The following is a 21,961-nucleotide window of genomic DNA, read 5'->3' as shown; positions in this document are numbered from 1 at the left end:
CACTACTATTTAATGTATTACTAAATATGCTGCCAATTAAATTAATTCATGCCATCAATTGTAAGAAACATCCCAATTTCAGAAGTATTAAAATATAAAAAAGCACATCTTAGAATTTATGAAGCATGTGTTGGCCACATTAAATTATGCTGAATAAAAGGTGATGTTTCGCACATGCATCAACATGTTTCTGTGCTTATTTTCATCAAAATTCATTGAACCGCAACTAAGACAAAACCTACGAATTTTTTTTTTAAACTCAGATGTCATGTTTCTTCCCTTTTCACTAACTAGTAAGCCATCTGACTAAATTACTGGAAAATGCCTCTATTCTGCTCCCATGAATAAAAAGAATCGATATTTCTAGAGTTTTATTATTTAGGGGTTGGTAATAATTCCTTTTTCCAAAGTTGAGAAACTCTTTTTGGGGAATGGGTAGGTTTTCCTTTTCAATAGATCCCCACCACCTGTGCCAGGTATTGCAGACAGTTGATAATAAGATGCAGGGCACTTTTCTTTCAGGAGCTTCTACAAGTCTGTAGCGATCCTCAGGGTGTTTGTGTAGGGAGTCTCTGATTCACAAGAAATTCTGAAAACACACATACTGTCTGAAAATTCTACCACCCCTCTCCCCAGGCAAAAACACACCCAACCTATACCTATATTTTTTCTCACAGTTTCTCCTATTACCTTTTGAACTTTGTTTTTGTTTTTATCCTTCACTTCCTCTGTCTCTTTTGTATTTTATGCAGGTCATTCTCAGACCAAAATCATCCCAGACTTCAGGATTTGCTGTAATATATTTTCCTAGGGCCTGAAATCACTAAGAATAAGATGGAATGGAAGTTCTCTCAGGCCGTAGTGCATGGACATGGGAAGAATAATCTGTGAGAGTAATTGGGGGGAAAATAAACCAAATCATGCAGATAGTCTGGCTAGGTAATCAATCCTAAAGGCTATCTAAAAAAAACCCAAACCCAGTGCCGTCGAGTTGATTCCGACTCATAGCGACCCTATAGGACAGAGTAGAACTGTCCCTTAGAGTTTCCAAGGGGCGTCTGGTGGATTTGAACTGCCAACCCTTTGGTTAGCAGCCATAGCACTTAACCACTACACCACCGGGGTTTCCAAAGGCTATCTAGAGAAGGAAAATCTGAACACAAGCAAGGGAGGGATGGAGAGGGAACAAAGTATTCTTTGAACCATGGGGCCATGACTGCTGGTGATGGGGCTTAGTTTCCTGCACTCGGGTAAGGTAGAACATTTAGATGGACATCATCCCTATTTTTAGGTGAGAAGGTAGAGTTGGGCTTAGTTAGATAAGTGATTTGTCTAAGTTCATAAGGTCAATAAGTAGCTCAGGTAAGGTTACTGGCCAGGACTTTTGATCCCCAACCCAGAAACATCTGCCTGCATACAACTCAGGCCAAATTGTGTAATAATCTCCTTACAGTTACTAATTCATCAAAACAGATACCTGGCAGTTAAGAGATTTTAATGACTCAAAAGCAAAGTGACACTAACTGTTTTAGTACAGGAACGGATTCACGGGAGCTGTGTCTTAGTCATCTAGTGCTGCTATAACAGAAATACCACAAGAGGATGGCTTTAACAAAGAGAAACTTGTATTCTCACAGTCTAGGAGGCTAGAAGTCCAAATTCAGAGCATCAGCTCCAGGGGAAGACTTTCTCTGTCAGCTCTGGAGGAAGGTCCTTGCCATCCGTCTTTCCCTGGAGTAGGAGTTTCTCTGCTCAGGGACCCTGGGTCCAAAGGACGCACTCTGTTCCCAGCTCTGCTTTCTTGGTGGCATGAGGTCCCCTACTCTTTGCTTGCTTCCCTTTTATCTCTTGTAAGCTAAGAGATGATGCAGGCCACACCCCAGGGAAACTCCCTTTACATTGGATCAAGGATGTGGTCTGAGCAAGGGTGTTACATCCCACCCTGATCCCCTTTAACCACAGGCAGAGATTATGAGTTATAACACATAGGAAAATCACAAAATGGAGGACAGCCACACAATACTGGGAATCATGGCCGAACCAAGTTGAGACATATTTTGGGGAGATACAACTCAGTCCATGACAGGTGGATTACCCAGTAAGCAAGGTAAATACAGGAATATCTTGGTTACTACAGGTATTAATAAGTAAGCACAAGTTAGTCTGTGCTTACCTTGTTTACTGTGTAACCCATCCCTGTCAGGGATTGTAAAATTTGAAAAGAAGCTTCGATTCTGTAGGAAGGTGCTGTATGGTTGGGAGAGCAACAGAAGCCAGGCATTCCTAGAAGCAGAATCTTCGATGTGAAAAAAAGTGAAATTATTCACTATAAATGATCTGGTAAGTAAGGCAAGCATCATGCTTACCTTTCCTATTGGATAATCCGCCCTTGTGGATACAAGTAAGAATGAGATCTGTTCCTGGGTGTGTCTTTAAGAATTTTTAGATAAATCAGAAGAGGTGCATACAGTTCTTATTTAACCTTACGTTTTCAAGGAAACGCTGGTGGCATAGTGGTTAAGCACTACGACTGCTAACCAAAGGGTCGGCATTTCGAATCCGCCAGGTGCTCCTTGGAAACTCTATGGGGCAGTTCTACTCTGTCCTATAGGGTTGCTATGAGTCAGAATCGACTCGACAGCAATGGGTTTGGTTTGGTTTTTGGTTTTAGTGCAAGAAGGAGCCCTGGTGGTGCAGTGGCTAAGAGCTAAGGCTGCTAACCAAAAGTTCGGCGGTTCAAATCTACCAGCCACTCCTTGGAGTCAACTCAACGGCAGTGGGTGTGTTTTTTTGGTTGCAGTGCAAGAAGGAGGCTTGGTGGTGTAGTGGTTAAGAGCCTGGCTGCTAACCGAAAGGTAAGTAGTTCAAATCCACCAGCTGCTGCTTGGATAACCCTATGGGGGCAGTCCTACTATAACCTATAGGATCGCCATGAGTCAGAATCAATTCAATGAATGCAGGGTTTTGTGTTTTTTTTGTTTGTTTTAGTGCAAGAAAAGGCTCGAAGCCTTTGCAATGATTTAAAAGCCTTCACGAGCAGCAAGTGAAGGTGATCTTGATGAAGAATTTGTTGTGAGTAGGGGCTGGTTCAGTTGTTTCAAAGTGAGGGCGACTTTATATAACATTAGAGGGCAAGCGCGAGTTGTATATAAGACAGATGTTCATAACCTGAGGACTGCCTGTATATTTAAAAATAATGTAGAGTTACTTATATTCTCTCTAAGTCACTTTTATTCCCTGAAAAATGCAACCCTACTTTACAAGATTGTTTCGTACCCCCCAAAAATTATAAAATGTAATTATGTTATTGAAATATGAGATGTAATCAGTATCAGCATCATCATTCTACAGGATCTCAGCTGAAGTTCTGCTTGAGTTGAATTAAATTAAAACAACTACAACGACGACAAAACAAACAAACCCTTGCTTCTGCTGTAGGGAAATCCTGATGGCATAGTGAGTAAGCGCTACAGCTGCTAACCAAAAAGTTGGCAGTTCCAGTCCACCAGGCACTCCTTGGAAACTCTTTGGGGCAGTTCTACTCTGTCCTGTAGGGTTGCTAAGAGTCAGAATCCACTCGAGGGCACTGGGTTTTCTGCTATAGAGGCCACCTGGTGGCGATTATAAAAAGCATAGCCTTCCTACACTGACCTGAGCAGAAGCCTCGAGTCTGCCATTTATTAACACACTGATCCCAGTAAGTCAATTAGTCTTCTCGAAGCCCAGTTTTCTCACCTGTAAAATAGTGGCAGTATTAATGCCCATGCTGTAAGGGTTTAACCAGTTAGTTCAGTTGCCATTGTCTCAGCTCCAACTCAAGGCAACTCTGACTCCGGGCTACCCCGCGTGTGTCAGAGTGGAACTGTATTCCACAGGGTTTTCAGTGGCTAATTTTTCAGAACTAGATCTCCAAGCCTTTCTTCTGAGTCACTTCTGGATGGACTTGCACCTCTGACCTTTCAGTTAGCAGTTGAGCGCATTGCATTAACGGTTTGCACCACCAGGGGCTCCTGGAGAGGTTTAGTTAGGATCAAGTAAGATGTACACAGTTAACTTTAAACATATTGTTAATAAAGTCCTAAGATTTAGCTGCAAGGTTGGAAGCACTCACTAGTCTATGCCAAGAAATTTGGAAGACGCTTACCTGGTGAACCACCTGGAAGAGATCTGTATTTGCACTCATTCCAAAGAAAGGTGATCCAACAGAATGTGGAAATTATTGAACGATATCATTAATATCTCACACACTTATAATTTTGCTGAAGATAATTTAAAAATTGTTGTAGCAGTCCATCAACAGGGAACTGCCAGAAATTCAAGCTGGATTCAGAAGAGAACATGGAACCAGGGATATCATTGCTGATGTCAGATGAATCTTGGCTGAAAGCAGAGAATACCAGAAAGATGGTTACATGTGTTTTATTTACTATGCAAAGGCATTTGACTGTGTGGATAATAACAAATTCTGGTTAACATTTCGAAGAATGGGAATTCTGGAACACTTAATTGTGCCCATGAGGACCCTGTACATAGGCCAAGAGGCAGTCGTTCGAACAGGACAAGGGGATACTGCATGGTTTAAAATTATGAAAGAGGTGCATCAGGGTTATATCCTTTCATCATACTTATTCAATTCGTATGCTGAGAAAATAATCTGAGAAGCTGGACTATATGAAGAAGAACCTGGCATCAAAGCCGGAGGAAGGCTTATTAGCAACCTGTGATATGCAAATGACGTGACCTCGCTTGCTGAAAGCAAAGAGGACTTGAAGCACTTACTGATGAACATCAAAGACTACAGCTTTCAGTGTGGATTACACTTCAACATAAAGAAAACAAAAAATCCTCAAAACTGGACCAATAAGCAACATCGTGATAAATGGAGAAAATATTGAAGTTGTGAAGGATTTCATTTTACTTGGATTCACAGTCAATGCCCATGGAAACAGCAGTCGAGAAATCAAATGACACATTGCATTGGGCAAATCTGCTGTAAAAGACCTTTGTAAAGTGTTAAAAAGCAAAGATGTCACTTTGAGGACTGAGGTATACCTGATCCAAGGCATGATATTTTCAGTCTCCTCATATGTATGTGAAAGGTGGACAATGAATAAGGAAGACCGAGGAAGAATCGATGTCTTTGAATTACGATGTTGGCGAAGAATATTAAATACACCATGGACTGCCAGAAGTACCAACAAATCCATCTTAGAAAGAAGTGCAGCCAGAATACTGTCTAGAAACAAGGATGGTGAGACTTTGTCTCACATACTATGTTACACGTCATCGGGGGGCCCAGTCCCTGGAAAAGGACACCATGCTTGGTAAATAGAGAGTCAGTGAAAAAGACAAAAAACCTCAATGAGATGGATTGACATAGTGGCTACAACAGTGGGCTGATAAATAGCAATAGTTGTGAGGATGGCACAGGACCAGGGAGTGTTTTGTTCTGTTGTACATAGGGTCACTATGAATTGGAACTAATTCAACGTCATGCAACAACAACAAGAACATTTAGTCTGTTGTCATGCCTGGACCGTACCTTTTGTGGCAAGAGCAATATATAACATCTACTTTGGGTCGGTTGGATCATGAAAACATACCTGAAGATAGACTATTCATGTGTCCATTTTATGGATGAGCAAACTGAGGCACAGAGAGGTTAAGTCACTTGTCTAAGATCACAGGCTTATAAGGGGAAAAGAGCAGAACAGAACGAAGTTTTTCTAACTTCAAAGTCCTAGCTTTTCCACAGTGCACCCTAGCCTCTCCAGGGGAGCATGAAAAGGACTGGATTTGTTAGTCAAGGATATGATACTATGATTATTTTTTCATGGTTGTGTTTTTCTATTTGTCTGAGTTTAATGCTCACTCAGCTCAAGTTAAAGGTATCTCTAAAGAAGGAGAAAGTTCAGTGTTAATATTGGTCATATTTACCATGGAGGGAGCATTTTCCCACATATGAAAGGTAATTTTATTTCTGCCCTTAAAATGGGAAATAGGCCAACCTACTTACTTTTTTGTATTGCTTAAATCATCTTCTGGGATTTTGGCAGTTTAAGGCTTATAGGTCTTTTCTTGGCTATCTTCTTCTAAACCTCTTAAGGAATCATGGATACTCTATGCATATACAATCAAATATTTATTAAAGAATATATTATCTGACTGTAAATGTACTTTAGCATCTTTTTCCTAAGGAGTTCATAACATTATGGAATAAATTACTTCATTTATCTTTATATATATTCCCAGGGGAAGAATTTGGCAGTATTATCTACTTCAATTTTTAAATATGGGCAACCATATATCAGTTGTTCAGTCAGTTAACCTGTCATCAACATTGACTAGAGTTTCTGCCGTTTGCAGGTAACCGGGCTGGAAGTAGAGCCCACACCTTCTGCTTTCTAGAGACAATCTCATGTTAAACTAGCATGAATATTCATAAAGTAACCAAAAATATAAAATACATAGCATAATAGTAGTAGCTCAAGTTTTGGAATTTCACAGGTCTAGTCTGAATCTTGAATCTTAGCTCTGTTGATCATAGGCCGTGTAACCTGCAGCAATTTGCCTAATGTCCATGAATACATCAGTTTCCTAATCTTTGTTGGTGTCGTTGGCTGCCATCAAGTTGGCACTGAACTCATGGCGACACCATGTGTGTCAGAGTAGAACTGTGCTCTGTAAGGTTTTCAATGACTGATTTTTTGGAAGGAAGGATTCCAGGCCTTTCTTCTGAGGCACCTCTACATGGATTCGAACCTCCAGCCTTTCAGTTAGCAGCCCAGTTCATTAACTGTACCACAGAGGGACCCCTTTCTAATCTATGTAATGGAAAACAATGAGCCTGCTCTGCATGGCTGCTCCAAAGATTAAAATGGAAACACAAGCATAAAGTGTTTAACATAGTACCTAATGTATGATAAATAGTAAGTATCATTAATGCATTTCCTGCAATTAGGAGGAAAGTGGCTATAGTGGAAGAAGTCCAGAGCCAGAAGTCAGGCGGCGGAGATCTGGACTGGTTTGCCACACATTTGATGTATGACCTCCTTCAAGTCATTTAATCGACTTGAACCAGCCTCAGTTTCTTCGTTCTTAGAAAGTGTGAATTTAGTGATTTCAAAGCCCTCTTTCACATTTAAGCCTTAATTATCTGATGCCATTAAATACCAGTGGGTTTTATTCATTTATGATTGCGCTGGTTTATATTTAAGAGATCAGAGCCCATAATTATATATATTTTTGACATGATTACTGGTTTGGTTCATTTTAAAAACAACCATTCTGCAAATATTTACAAGGAGCCCTGGTGGCCCAATGGTAAACCACTTGGCTACTAAGTGAAAGGTTGGCGGTTCTAATTCACCCAGCTGCTCTATGGGAGAAGGATGTGGTGATTTGTGTCCATAAAGATAACAGCCTAGGAAAGCCTACTGGGTAGTTCTACTCTGTCACATGGGGCCACTATGAGTTGGAATCCACTTGATGGCACCTAACAACAACAACAGCAGCAGCTATTTGCTAGGAACTCTAGAGAAATAATAATAAGTGTTGCCATTCAACCAATGTCCCAAAACAATATGTGTACTAATTGTTTAATGAGAAGCTAGTTTGTTCTGTAAACCTTCATCTAAAGTACAATTATAAGAAAGAAAGAAAAAAAAAGAGTTCCCATTGAGTTGATTCTGATTCATGGTTACTCCATGTATGTCAGGGTGGAACGGTGCTCTATGCGGTTTTCAATGTTGATTTTTCAGAATTAGATCACCAGGCATTTCTTCCAAGGCACGTCTGGGTGAATTTCAGACAGCCTGATAGGATTCCAAAACAAAAAACCAAACCCATTGCCACCGAGTTGATTCTGATTCATAGCAACCCTATAGGACAGAGTAGAACTGCCCCATAGGGTTTCCACGGAGCTGCTGGTGGACTCACACTGCTGACCTTTTGGTTAGCAGCCATAGTTCTTAACCACTGTACTACCAGGACTCCATAGGATATACAAAAATAGAGCAAGTAAGACCTTTGCTTTCAAAGTACTTGTGTTTTAGTAGAAGAAAACTGTATAAAGATAGAAATTCAGGTGCTTCTATGTGCTTTTTGGCTTGATTGAGTCCTCAGTATTGAATCTATTTCTAGGAAAAAGTTGAGTTGTAGAAGGTAGGAGGTAAACATGAATCATTTCCATGGTTTTAACTCCCCATCTCAGATCATATGAAATTCTCTACAAACATTCCAGAGTCTTAGTTTGGGTGGAGGTAGATCTTAGTATTCTCTGAGCACCTGATTTGTGCTTGGTGCTTGGTGCTTCATATAAAAGACAGAATAGTTATTGTGTTGGTTTTGTTTTTTATGCTCTTTATCTTTTCTTCACTGTATTAACACCTCCCCCATTCATATAGCCAGACCTCTGTCCTCTCTTGTCTCAGGGGCTCTTGCTGGCACCCACTCCTCATGACTTATACGAAAGTCTGTAAGGGATATGTTCTCAGAGAGCGGGAGAGAGACACTGTTACTGTTTCATGTGTGTGTCTGCTTTCAAGAAAAAATTTTGAAAGACTTTGAAATGGGCACAAAAGATTAGTGAGTGTCTGTCTAACTATTGATCCTGGTTAGGGTTTATCGCCATCTTTCAATGTCTTTGAATTATTTTACAACTCTATGTGTTATAGAAAATTGATAATAATATGAATGATTCTTGTCCATAGAAATAAAAATTATATTGACTGGAATGCAATTGATAGTTGCCCTATGGATACTGACCAATTTTGCCAGTTTTGTACCTATTAAGTAAATTTATTTCCACATTCCTGATGGACTTATACATTTGTCTTCTCGTTGGAGTCTCCTTTTAACCAATTGTAACATCCTATTGATTCCCTATGAGCAAGTTAAATAATATCATTGACACATATTTATAGTTATATAACATCCATGACGTTTTCTTTAAAATTTTATCTTTTTACAAAAAGACCAAAGAAGGGGAAAAGAGCTTAGAGGTCTACTGTCCCACTTTTTCAGAAGACTTTAACACTCCTGAATTTTACCATTAAATTTCCTGCTTATACAGTAAAATGGAAGTTGAAAGGTATTTATAATTTCATTAAAATAATTAATGTAACATATATCTTGCACACGCACGTTTGTGCAGTAATAACCCTAAAACTAAATCCATTGCAGTCAGGTCGATTCTGACTCATAACGACCCTATAGGACAGAGTAGAACTACTCCGTACAGTTTCCAAGGAGCAGGTCGTAGATTCGAACTTCTGCATTTTGGTTAGCAACCGGACACTTAACCTCTGCACCACCAGGGCTCTAAATTTAAGAGCTGACTTTCAAAGACTGAATGTTTCTACCCGGTTTCGAACCCGGGAATTTTCTCTTGGTAGGCAAATGTGCCAACCACTGTGTTACCAAGACCCACCACCTATGAATTTTAAAATTCTAAAAAACAATTACTGAGTAAATATTTTTATCATGAAATTAGAAATAAGGAAACTGAGACTCACAGAGGGAAGATAGACTATGTAAGGTCACATCTAGCAAGAGGTAGATGTACTGATTGTAGGTTCAATGCCTGGTGCAAAGTCTGTACGCAGTAAATGAATGAGTTATCTTTGGTCTATATCTGTCCGAGATGGTTCTAGGATCCAATTACTCTCCCAAGGAAACTATGAAAATCTACCTCAACCCTACTCTAAACTTAAGTTGGGACCAACACAAAGTCTGAGTTCATTTCTGACTCAAGAAAATGATAAACTGTAGATATTCAGGAAAGCACAAACCTACATGAGAAGATAGCCTAACTAAGGAGTTGTCCTGAAATTGAACCATTCTCCTTAGTATCATCAAAAAAAAAAAGCAAAATATTCCAACCTCCCATGTGCTGATCTATACCATGGTAGATCTCCATCTTCTGACTACCTAATTTTACTTCAAAACTGGAAATAGCCTAGAATGAAGAAAGGCTCCAATAATTGTAGATAGTACACAGAATAAAGGAGGAGGGCCTAATGAACAATTTTTCTTGGTTGGATTCTGTTCACTCACAACCCTTCAATAAGTGCCTAGGCAGATTTATGTGTCCAGACGCCGGAAATGTTGAGTCCTTTTTCACACACACGAGGCAATATAACTGGCATAATTCTAATCATTTGGTGCCAAGTTTATGATTTGATATTCAATAAATATTTAAGCACGCACTATGCTAGACATAAAAAGGAAGTAGAAAATATGATCCCAATTTTTATTTATCATAAAGCTTGAGTTAATGAAAGAAAACAGGAATGATAGGTATAAATATTTAGGAATGCTGATTAAATTTTGGGCATCATTGTAATTATGCATTATTTTCTTTAATCCATATAACAGTCTTGCAATGTATATACCTTGTTTACATTTTGAAGTTAACTAAGAGATGAGAAGAATTATACTTAATAAATGATGAAGCTGAGATTTAATCTCAGATGTGATACCAGGTCATAGTTCATGCTTGTAGCATTATACGTATAATTTTGTATTTATTTTATCTAATTGAAACCATGGAACAACTCTGTGAGGTATGCACGCCTATTCAAATTTTTACATATGAAAAAGCTGAGACCTAGAGAGCTTGAATTGGCCAAATTCTCCAAGTCAATACATGTCAGAGCCAGGCATTAAAGCAAGAACCATCTGACTTTGAGCCCATGTGTTTTCATCTATACCAGGCAGCATCTTATCCCAAGTGCTAGAAATATTTCCCAAAGCCAATCCTATATTACAGAAAGCAACATTTTCTGCTATGTTGCCACCTGCACTTATTTCCTGATGACTTTTACAAGGATAACAAGCTGTACAACTTTATGTTCTCACAACCTCTCTCTCTTTCTCTAAGTTGATTTTATGCTGACGCTGACTTTCTAGATGTCTACCACTCTGTGGGACCCCCCTTGCTATTAACTTTGTGGGTAGACCAAAATGAATAGAAGTACAATTATTTAAATATCCTGAGATATCAAATGGCTTGCTCAGTAGCAGAGAAATGTCAGTGCCTTGTCGGTCGAATGGCCAATCAGACCTCAAGATTTCATACCTGGACTGGACATAGTAATAGCACAGGACTGAGCTGCAGGTCCTAGGCATAGCACCTTGGAAGGAAATGTTCAGAAGCAAAGCCCTTGGGCCAAAGTTAAATCATCAGGGGTGGGTGGGAGTACCAATGAGGTACCTGAAAGGAAGATAGGTAGGTGAACAAGAAGTTCCAGAGGTGCCAAGTTGAACTTTTTCTAGCAGGTGAATAGAAGAGGTTAAGGACACCAAGTGGCTTTGAGCAGAGGAAGGCCAGAAGTACGTCTTAACTATGTTTATAGTATGTAAAGCCTAGAGCAAACAAAAACAAAACAAAAAAACCCTGTAATGTGTGGAGTGCTTACTCTGAGATTATACTTCGCTAAGCTATGTATACATCTTACATCATTAAGTCCCCACTAAAACCCTACGCAGCAAATATCACCACCCTCTTAAAACCATGTCTAAGGGGAATTGCTGAGGGTGAAGCTAGAGCAGCTTTCCCAAGTGGGTCATCCAGTGAGCAGTTTGAGGGGAGCCTGTGGAGGCTAGAGAGCCAGTGCTGGTGAGATGGAAGAACAGTGGGTCAGAGCTGACCTTGTCTGGGTGAAAGTCCAAAATGGCTCCAGGGTGCTTTTGGTGATCTGCTTATTTTTCCAGCTAGTGACTAACAAAGGATGTTCTCTCCGTTAGAGATGCCCTCAGCTATCAATCTGTCTGACCAACTCATCCTTATTTTTCAAGGCTCAATTGAATCTTCATTTTATCTGTAAGGCCTTCCCTGATCCCCAGCAGAGTTAATCATTTCTGTGCCTGGGGTAGAGATAGATAGATGAATGGAGATACAGGTGATGAATATATCCATCACAACATGTTGGATGGATTTATTTTGTGTGCATCTTCTCTAAAAGGCTAAGAGCTTCCATAGGGCAGGAAACTTTTTTTTTTTTGTCTCCATTTCCTCAGTACACAGCAGTATACCTGACACAAAATAGACAAAATGAAAAACAGTTCACTGAATAATGTAGGGAAGTATAAAACATTTAATGTATGAGGATCAGACTATAAAACACAATTGCCTCAGATTATTTTTGCCTCTGGGTTCCATTCAATCATGTTGATCAGTGAGTGGATTTTCCATTTTTCAAAAGTCAATCAAATGTTTTTCAGCCTTACTTTTACCTTCTATAAAATGGGGACAGTGATACTTTTTTGTTCTTCGTAGGGTTTTCATGGGAAACAAATGGCATGAAGTATGTAGAAGGCCCAATATGGTGCCTGGTATGTAGCTGAAACTATATTTATAAAAGTATTATTGCTGTCACTTTTAATCAAAAGTTCCAATAGATCAAAAAATAGTTTTAAAAAATGGCTTTATTTCTTCTTGTTAAATTGCTCCCTTGGTCCCTTGCTCATCTTGCATGAAAGAAAAATATCACGGAGACAGGGCATACGTGGTCCCAGCATGAAGTACAAGGCAGAGGGAAAGAGAGGGAGAATCTTGGTAAAGGCAGGAATGTGCTGAGCTCATTTATAAACTTAGTTTTTGGCATAAATGGAAAAAAAGATGACCCCGATGAAGAAGGTGATGCTATAAATGGTGGCAAATCTTTTAAGAAGAAAAAGGAAAAGCATTTGGAGGTATATTTGGCATTCAGAAGCGGCGGTGAGGCAGGATGCCAGCCATGAAAGACATTAAAGAGGAACTTTTGCACGGAAATCTGGTAGTCAAATTTTGATGGGAAAAGAGTCATTAGCCATAGCCATGTATCTCCCCTGTAAAGGGATTCAAAGCTGGTTTTCAAGTAATTGTCTTTCCTTCAATCCCTGCTATCTTTCTTTCTTTCTTCTCTCCGTTCTTTTATTCCTCTGCTCTTCCACAAAAATAGAGTTTTGGTACATAACATGCATTGTCAGAGTATAGTGGAGTATACAGAGGTTTTATATATGTATTGTATGGAAATAAAAAAAAAAACAAAAAACGCTGCCACGGAGGCGATTCTAACTCATAGCGACCCTATAGGACAGAGTAGAACTGCCCTGTAGGGTTTCCAAGGAGCATCTGGTGGATTCCAACTGCTGACCTTTTGGTTAGTAGCTGTAGCTTTTAACCACTAGGCTACCAGGGTTTCCATGTACTGTATATATAAATATGTGTGTGTGTATGTATATCCTTGGAGGAGGAAACCCTGGTGGCCTAGTGGTTAAGTGCTACAGCTGCTAACCAAAGGGTCAGCAGTTCAAATCCACCAGGTGCTTCTTGGAAACTCTACGCAGAAGTTCTACTCTGTCCTATAGGGTCGCTATGAGTAGGAATTGACTCGATGGTTATATACCTGTTGCCGTCAAGTTGATTCTGACTCATAGCGGCCCTATAGAGTAGAACTGCCCCATAGTGTTTCCAAGGAGCAGTTGGTGGATTCGAACTGCCAACCTTTTGGTTAGCTGACATAGCACTTAATCACTAAGCCACCAAGGCTTCCGTGTGTGTGTGTGTGTGTATATATATATATATAATACGGTGCGTAAATGACTAAACTACCAGGTGAATGTTGACAAGCAAAGTCCAGGTAAAGAACTCTAGGGTTCCTTGAAAATACTTCTAGCCTTCTGCATAGAAAAGAGATTATCTATGCATTGTATAAAGTTCTCCTTTTTTGAGCTCTTACTATGTTCCAAGTATAGTTCTAGGCTTTTAATCTAGTTAATCCTCATATGAAGATGGTATTGTTCTCCATTTTAATATGAGATAATTGGAACTCAGGGGAGTAAATGTGTTAAAAGGTTTTGCGGTTAGTAAGTAGTGGAGTTGGAATTTGAACCCAAGTCTCCTTGACTCCAGGAATCCAAACCAGCGGGTATCATTATCCCCCATACAGAAGGAACTAGGATATTACCTTCACAACTTATATGTGCCTGTATTTCAAATATATATGCCCTGAGGCAACAAGGAACAGAAATCAGAATCTGACGAAGACAGAATCGGTATTATGCAAGGAAGGCAAAAGTAGAGAATGAACGCTGGGTAGGCTTCCAGGTGTGCACACTGCAGGTTTAACTCTAAAACTGGAGAGGGATAGTAGAGAATGTACTGAAAGAATAAAGATAATTAGATCAGTCAGTTGGTCAAACAAAAATGATGATGGCTACTTGGTAGAAGAAAGGGGGTAAGAGGAAATAGCTTTCTAGAGCTTGACACTGAGCTGTAGGGCAGTGGGTGTGAGAGAACACAACAGAAATGACTGTTGGTTGGCTCAGCAGGAGTCTAAGGATTGAGGTGACACCAAGAGAGACATGGTCAGTACGGATAAAGGTCAGTACGGAAAGAGATTTTGAATGATATTAGGTTTGAATTTTCTCTCAAAGCAATTAGTCAACTCATTCTTTAAAATTTAAAATGAGGAAATTAAGTTTGACCAGCTCATTAAAGAGTTTAAATGATTTATCTGAGGAATTCTGAAAAGTAAATAGGGGAGAGAGAGCGACCTAAATCATAGAACTCTGAGTCTAGATTTCAGATTCCATTACAGGACCTATTTAGATGGTATAATAATAGCTATCATCATAGCTATAATAATAATAGTAGTAGTATTAGTAAATGGTTTTTAATGACTTTAATGAAGGAAATAGAAGGACTTACATATTACCTCAATATTAAGAATTAAAAACACATAGTATCTATCAGGAGCTACTGTATGGAAATTATATCTGCAGCAAAATTGTTGTTTATTACTGGTTTGTAGGGTCTTTGGTAGGGAATTAGTGAAAAAAATAAAACAATAAAATAGACAAAATGAAAGCTTTGATTTTTATAACGTTGAAGTTGTAACATTTTTACATGAAAATGTAATGTTGATTGCTTTGGGGGTACCTCTGTGTTGCCTTTGTTTCTGTTATTCTTTTATTTTGCTTTTAACCATTTTTCCATTTTCTGATTCAATGGCTAAATTCTCCCAATGCTACTGATGAGGCACTACTACTCGTGCACTAGAGAAGACATCCCCACCCTTAAAGGGCACACTTGCAAAAACAAATATGCACGAACCTTGGCGATGCATGTCCTGCAGTATAGGTGAGTGCACTGAGCAAGGGAAGGCTCAATATGTCAAAAAATTCATTTATATCCAAAATTAGATGGAAAAGATTCTAGACTCTTCAAAAGAATCACAGCTTTACGTGAAATACTCACCAGTATTTATATATCTCCTACAGTATTTAGAGCTCTGTGCTGAGGTGGGAAACCTTGGTGGGGTAGTGGTTAAGAGCTACAGCTGCTAACCAAAAGGTCGGCAGTTCAAATTCACCAGGTGTTCCTTGGAAATCATATAGGGCAGTTCTACTCTGTCCTGTAGGGTCACTATGAGTCGGAATCAACTCAACTCTATGGCAGTGGGTTTGGTTTTGGGTGCTGGGCTGAGGGTGATCAGCTGGCTACTTACTCCTAGAATCATCACCGTTTGCTTGAAAAGGGGATATTCTCTGGTATAAATATTACTTAGAAGTGGCTGTAAATAAATCAAGGGGAATTAATGACTATTTCATCCAAAATTATCCATTATTTTGTTGTTTTTTATTATTTAAAGGGCAGCTTTTTTATTTTTTTGATAGAATATTGCTTAATGTCAGTTTTTTGAGAATATAGATGATTCACTGATTCATAGTAGATACAAGCAACACTGTCTAACGAGTAACTGAAGAGTGAGGCTCAAGTCTCCTTGTAAATGCTCAAGACATATCTGTTTTCCTGTCCAAAGTCTATTTAAAGCCAGTCGCTTTGGAGTCATTTCCAATTTATGGCAACCCATATGTGTCCGAATAGAACTGTGCTCGATAGGGTTTCCAAAGGGTGATTTTTGGGAAGGAGATCACCAGGCCTTTCTTCCAGGGTGCCTCTGGTTGAACTCTAACCTCTAACATTTTGTTAGCAGCTGAGTGTGTTAATCATTTATACCACTCGGGAACTCCAATATCTATATAAAAAAAAAAAAATTTTTTTTTTTTTTTAATCTATATAGCTTGCCTTTAATATTAGTAAAAGCAGCATGGCTGTTGAGAAGAATGACTGGGTTTGGATTCTGATTTGCTGTTTGCTGGTTGCGTGGCATTTGACTTCAGTTCTCTGAGGTTGTCTCCTCAGCTGTAAAAGGTGCCGATAGCGCCTATTTTAGCTGTATAGATGATATGAGAATACGTATTATTTTAAACGTGTTTCTAGTTGTATTTTTTTCACCCACCTTAATCATAGTGAAAATATGTCGCTGCCACATAGTACAACATTTCATATAGTCAGACTTTGGATATTTATTCCTGGTATTAGTAACCTGCACTTGAAGTGTACTACACATAGAGAGCTCAACATGCTGAAGTTCGGATCAGAAATAGGTATATGCACGCTGATCTTTTCTATTAAACAGAATGCTCCTTAATTTTGTGTAGATCTTTACAGACTCCGTGCTGTTCCATTTAGCCCTCTGATGCTTATGTGACTCCCTCCTCTGCCTCCTCCAGAGCATCCTTCCCAACTTAATTTGCCTGCTTACTCCTTCCCATTCTCCAACATTTAGCTCATGGTTTAGCCTTGAAACCTCTAAACCTCTGGCTTATCATATGGGCCTTTCTTCTGAGAACCTCTAAGCTGCTGGGTATACCTGAAATTCAGAGCCAATATATCGTTCTTGAAATTATCTTTTGCAAGTTCTTCATCTTTTCCCTGACAGTAAGCTGTAAGAACAGGGAGTACTCCGTACTCGTCACTGGTTTTCCAGCACCTAATGCAATGGAGGAAACCCTGATGGCCTAGTGGTTAAGAGCTACAGCTGCTAACAAAAAGGTTGGCAATTCAAATCCACCAGGTGCTCCTTGGAAACTCTATGGGGCAGTTTTACTCTGTCCTATAGGGTCCCTATGAGTTGGAATTGACTCAACAGCAATGGGTTTGGTTTTTAATGAAATGGTTAGGTCCCTGGGTGGCACAAATATTTTGCATTCAGCTACCAACTGGGAGGTCGTGGTTTGGACCTGCCTAGTGGTGCCATAAAAGAAAAGCCTGGAGATCTGCTTTTATAACAGCCATTGAAAACCTTATGGAGTGCAGTTCTGTTCTGAAACAGATAGGGTCACTATGAATTGGAATCAACTCCACAGAAATGGTTTTTTTTTTTTTGATGCAAAATAATCACTCCTTTCCGATTTGTTGCACTGAACCATACTCATTCTAGCCCAAGTTAAAAGTCTCAAAAAGGAAACAGTCTTGAGTTTTAGTGATGGCTTTTATTCTGTAATGGTTCTATATTTTGTACCTCTTATTTTACTTAGATTTAAGTTACTTTCTGAGGCACAGTAAATTCTTCATTATGGAAATATTCTAGCCAAGGCAGATAAACTCAAGGTGACCAGTGCCAGCAGCCAACTTTTATATCTACAGAAAGAAGAGTGCCTTCCTCAAACGCAATATTCACTCAAATTTCCTCTAAACTCCGAAGGATCATTTATTATATTTGGATCTAACTGCCAGGTTCTCTTAAGGGACAAGGAAAAAGTCCTTATTTCTTGAATCATTTGACATCAAATATAAAATTCATTGTAAAATATTTTAGGAGCAGTGCTGTGAAGAGTCTGTCATCTCTTTATTTTATTCTTTATTTCAAATAGATAAGGATCTATATCCGTGGGTCTGTATGTCAAGATACGTGCTAGCTAGGAAAAGTTGACATTCTAAATTATACTAATTCTTTCTACAAGGCAGTGTAGTTCAAAATAACTTTCAGTGTTTCAGTATGAGTTTCCCCAAAAACAGAACCTAATATAAGAATTTAGTGCAAGTAGTTTATTTGGGAGGTAATCTCAGGAAGTAGGAGTGAGGAAGCAGTGAACAGAGAAGAAAATCACTGTAGGGGTACATTATGGAGGTCTCCTTTGAGAATCTCACTTCTTCCGAGACCCTGAAGAAGCCCACAGAATTCTTCTGAGATTTGTCCACATAATGATGAGAGAGTATAGCTTTTACTCATGGGTTGCAACCTCCACTGGCTGATGGTGACCCTTTGGGGGTTTTGACTCTATGATTCTGGGCTGTGTTTGTGTGATGGTTTCTGGAGGTTTGGAGAATTTCCTGGGGCAGATATCAGAAAGATAGGTTCCATCTACTTGTGCTGGGTCACTGGCAGCCATGGTGAGTCTGAGTTTGCTTGAAACTCTCCACCTCAGCTGTGGCCTAAGTCAAATGGGTCAGATGATATTACAAGGGCGTAGGAGTACCTACTACAATATACGCATTTTAATTTTACCTTTATACCAAACCTATAAGGAAAAGAGGAGTCTACCAAATGCATTTTTTTCTTTTTATTTTTATGAAACCTAAGGTTCAAAAGTATTCAGTCATTTTCCCTACGAGCCCAAGAATAGCAAGTGGCAGAAATGCAAATTGAACTCAAATGTATTGACCACATGTCCAGCATATTTCCCACACTTCCAGGCTGCTTCTGAGACAGTTAATGAGGTTTGGAATTGCTGTAGGTATTGCATTTGTAGGACTATAAATAATGAGGATAAGTAATCCCCTTTCCTGAAATATTCCTTTCCTATATTAATTTTTTTAATATATTAATTCATTTAATAAACTTTAATCTAATACTTATCATATGCCTGACACTCTGGCATGGAGAAGATAAGAACTGAAAAGCATTGGTTAATTACCTATAAAACCAAACCAAGCCAGTTGCCATTGAATTGATTCTGACTCACAGTGACCCTATAGGACAGAGTAGAGCTACCACATAGGGTTTCCAAGGAGCGGCTGGTGGATTTGACCTGCTGACCTTTTGGTTAGCAGATGAGCTCTTAACCACTTCTTCATCAGGGCTCCTAATTACACATACCAAAAAAAAAAAAAAAAAAAGGCCCATTGCCATCAAGTCAATTCTGACTCATAGCAACCCTATAGGACAGAGTAGAATTGCCCCATAGGGTTTCCAAGGAGTGCCTGGTGGATTTGAACTGCCGAACTTTTGGTTAACAGGTGTAGCTCTTAACCACTACACCACCAGGGTTTCTAATTACGTGCAGAAGCTCAGAAATCTTGGGTAAATACAAAGATACAGAGAAAATTACAAGGTATTGAAACAATGGCAAAGCTAGCAGCATATCAGGGGTATTAGGTGAGCACAGAAGGACAGCTGAGCACCCCTGGTCAGCTGATGAGCACCCTTCCTCATTTTTGGTTAAGTCAGCAGTGTGCTCTATGGCTCTCCTTGGTCCCAGGGATGGAGTTTTGAGTCCTAGATAGCCTTTTATGCTTCCCAAGTCTGTAGTGCAAAGAGCTTTTCTTGTTTTTCTTTCCACTGAATTTACAACCATGTTCATGCATGTTTACTGAATTGCATCAGTGAGGTAATTTTTTTCCTTAGTTCCAGTGATAAAAATACCTGAAACACACTAGAATCCTATATTATCTAACAGGTAGTTTGCAAAGCTCATCTGTTTGAGCCCTTCGAAAGCAGTAGAAGACAGGAGATGGTAAATTTATTTTACAGAAGGGAAACGGCCTGTACATGCAGATATTCTGAATTATAATACTATCTCCTGAAACAAAATGTGCACATCAGGTGAAAGCTGATTGCCCAGTGGTCCCATGGCCAAGTGGAAAAACCACCGACTTGGGTGGGTATTGAGAGAACTGGGCTCTGGCTTTAGGATCACTGTCGAATTGCTGTGTGATCATGGACAGATCATGATCATGATCAAGATCATCAGCAGGACCTCTGGATGTAATTTTTCCCCTGAGTCCAATTGAAGATTTGTTCAACGGTCTCTACAGTATTTTCCACTTTAAAAGAAACATCATCGTTTGAGTGTTATCTTCCTAAAGGCTTTCTAATGTAAATTACTTTCTTCAGATGCTAGGAAATTGAATCAATTATTCAATTAACAAGTTGTATTGCTGAACAACTGCAGATAGTTTAAGAGAAGAGATTCTGAGCATTTAGAAGCATTTAGCTGTTCCAACCTTATGCTGGGGAACATTTAGTCCCCTCCTGTGCCTGGTGTTTAGCCTGCCCTTTGAATGCAGCGGGAGTATGAGATATACAAGGAAGCCTTCCTGTCACCCGTGGTTACTCTGCTATAAGAGTGATAGGGATCAGGCCATTCCTCTGCTCAGAATCTTCGATGACTCTTCTTCCTTGTAACAGAGTTTTCAAAAGGTGCTGGACACTAGCCTGGTGAGGTGTTGCTCCATGTGACAACAAATTTATATGCCCTTGTTCAGATAAATTTGAGACACGCTGCACTTTATATTTCCCTTGGAGGGTCACGATATACATTAACTTATTAAAGATTCTGAGAAGCCCTGCAATTCAGAAACTGGTATTATATTCCCAATATCCCTTTCCTTCTTCCTTACTATCAGAACTCTGATTTTATTAGGGCTGGCAGTGTGTCCACATGAAATATAACAATCTTTGGAGACTTCCTTCCAGCTCCGAGGTGACCAAGTAAGCTAGTTCTGGCCAATGAGATTTATGCGTAGTTAATGAACGCAGCACCCGGGAAAAAATAGTTTTGAAAGAAGGCCCTCCTCTGTTAGCATGCCCCACTGCGTTTTTACCCTTCTTCCTTCTTCCTACCTGGAACATAGATGGGGCACTTAAAATAGCCAACTTGTGGCCGTGAGCATGAAAGCTGAAATATCAGTGTAGCAGAGCAGAAAGAAGAAAGGATCTTGGATCCTTGTGCAGCTGTTCTAACTCAGTGTTCATACCCCTGGACTTCTTGTTCGGTCAGAAAAAAGAACATCATGTCTTAAGCCACTCTTTGTGAGGTTGCCTATTATTTGTGATTAAATCATTCCTAAAGGTTATTACAGTAACTTTTTATACTTTCTCTTGCTGTTATACATGATTACCACAGATTTAGTTCCTTAAGAGAATACAAATTTATCATCTCGTAGTTTTGGATGTCAGAAGTCTGACATAAATCTCATTGGGTTAAAATCAAGGTGTCAGTAGAGCTGCGTTACTTTCCGGAGGCTCTAAGGGAGGAGGTGTTTTCTTAACTTTCCAGAGGAGTCTCTGGGTGGTGCAAATGCTTAAATACTGGCCTACTGGCTGAAAACTTGGTAGTTCAAATGCACACAGAGGGGCCTCAGAAGACAGCCTGGCAATCTGCTTCTAAAAGGTCACAGCCTTGAAAACCCTATAAAGCAGATTTTTTTACTCTGGGATATTCGCTTTATTAAGGTGGTCTGGAACCACTGGCAATATCTCTGAGGCATGCCTGTAGCATGTAGGGAGCCCTGGAGGCACAGTCCTTAAGCCCTTGGCTGCTAACGAAAACATCAGTGGTTTGAACCCACCAGTACCAGACACTCCTCAGGAAAAATATGTGGCAGCCTGCTTCCATAAAGATTTACAGCCTTGGAATAGTAACATATATATGGCACATAATATATGTGTATATATAATATAAAATATATAACTCTGTTTATAATAAAATAGTATATAATAATGCCTAATATCTGTTAAGAGCATCCGACGTGCAATGCACTGTGCTAACCAACCTATAGATACCATGTAACACACTGCTAGGATCACATTTATTGCATATTTTAATTATGTAAGTATCTGTTTCTTGAGCACAGGGCCTGCAACACCTTCTTCTTTAAAGTAGCTCTGAAGTTCTTAGCACAGAATAGGTTATAGTTTAATATTTGCAGAGTGGATGCGTGATTGGTTAGAGCTTTATATACATCTGATGTTATCAGTCTCCATTTGCCTTATTTTGTTTCTTCAACTTGACCTACCCAACTGGCCAAAAGTAGATTCTTGAAGGACACTCTGAACAGTATTCTGAAAGACTGCAGATACTCTCCTCACCACACCCCTCCCATGTGACCCCTTTAAGGACAGTG

Source organism: Loxodonta africana, chromosome 7, assembly GCF_030014295.1.
Source record: "Loxodonta africana isolate mLoxAfr1 chromosome 7, mLoxAfr1.hap2, whole genome shotgun sequence".
NCBI lineage: Eukaryota > Metazoa > Chordata > Mammalia > Proboscidea > Elephantidae > Loxodonta > Loxodonta africana.
This window is presented reverse-complemented; position numbering follows the sequence as displayed.